This window comes from Benincasa hispida, chromosome 3 (assembly GCF_027475165.1).
Source record: "Benincasa hispida cultivar pf3 chromosome 3, pf3_genome.v1.1, whole genome shotgun sequence".
In the NCBI taxonomy this organism is placed as follows: Eukaryota; Viridiplantae; Streptophyta; class Magnoliopsida; order Cucurbitales; family Cucurbitaceae; genus Benincasa; species Benincasa hispida.
The window spans coordinates 43494884-43496235 of record NC_143480.1 but is presented as its reverse complement, the minus strand read 5'-3'; the positions used below and the strand labels follow the sequence as shown (position 1 = coordinate 43496235).

Genomic DNA, 1352 nt, shown 5'->3' with positions numbered 1-1352 from the left:
TTACATTATAAAACAAGCATTTGGATTCTCATCACTAAACAATTGTGGTGTGTGTAAATTCTCCCCCACAAGCCCACCCAGCCTGTACATGTATTCGTATCCGTGTCCATACCCTATTCCTACCATTCCCATATACTCCATTTTGCTCCCTTCTATTTTACCTCCACCTTCATCTTCCCTACATTTCCGTCGCCGCCGCCGCCGCCACCGTTACCACCTTTCTTTTTCTTCTTACCTCCACCATTGTCATTCTCGTTGCCATTACCATTTTCGTTGCCATTACCATTGTCATTGCCATTGCCGTCACTGGTGGCAGGGGGTCTTTCTTGTCGCCACCGCCGCCGCCTTCGTTTTTGTTATTATCCTTCTCCTTTTTCATTGGGAAAATTTCAACGGTCCGTTTTAGTCTCCCAGTTAAGCTACCACTTAAGGCCTTAACATCATTGTGCCTTTCACTGTCACCAAATCCTTTTGTCTGTCCACTGACATCTCTTGAACGCCTATTTGAAATCAAATAGAATCAAATTAAATCAGAAATCATGTTCTTGTTTAGTGATAATAATTGTTGATTTATATCTCTTACCTTTGAATTTCGCTGTTACTCTCTGCATCTTCTCCATACAGCCTTAACAGTGTAATGAAACCTTCAACAACGCTGTCGTCACCGGCGACTGAAAAGACAAAGAACAACACACAAAATCAAATAGAATCACAGAGGGGACCGATTTTTCATTAGGGGGTTTATTGATTTTTAAAATTACCTCTTTGGATTTCTTCTTATTCTCATCTGTTTTCTTGTCGGATTTGTTGTTATTAGAAGAAGTCTGGTCATCGTCGATCTTATCTTTGGGCTTCGAGTCTTTTTCCTTCTTGGGCTGTGGTGAAATCAAATCCACTTTCTTCTTCATCTTATTTGAAAGTTTCTCACGGAGTTTCATTGCGTCTATTTTCTTCCTCGTTACTATTAATTTGTTGCCATCAATCTCAGCTTTCACAGACTATACACTTGAAGAACAAACAAAAAACAGAGCCATATTAATGGTGTCAGATTCTTGCATTGTCGATAACAGGTAAATCACTCTAATAATTGAAGAACGATCGACGGATGGCGAGCGAAGAAAGCTGAAGAACGATCGATGAACGGCGAGGAAGAAAGCTGATAACAATCGACGGACGACGAGGGAAAGGTTTAGGGATTGGGCGAGGTAAGGTTTAATGATGGCGCGACGGAGAAGGGTTTGGGCGTAAAGAAGAGAAGGAGCGCGCGATTTAGGGATATATTGTTTAATAAAATAAGAAAAAAAACATTATACCTTTAACGACATTAAAGCCCATCTTCAATGTCGGTTTAA

At 40.6% G+C, this 1352-nt stretch overlaps 1 pseudogene; it reads right to left on the bottom strand.

The window, feature by feature from the left end:
* Positions 1–1325, bottom strand: LOC120073568 (heavy metal-associated isoprenylated plant protein 3-like; annotated as a pseudogene).
* Between the last annotated feature and the right edge of the window lie 27 nt (positions 1326–1352).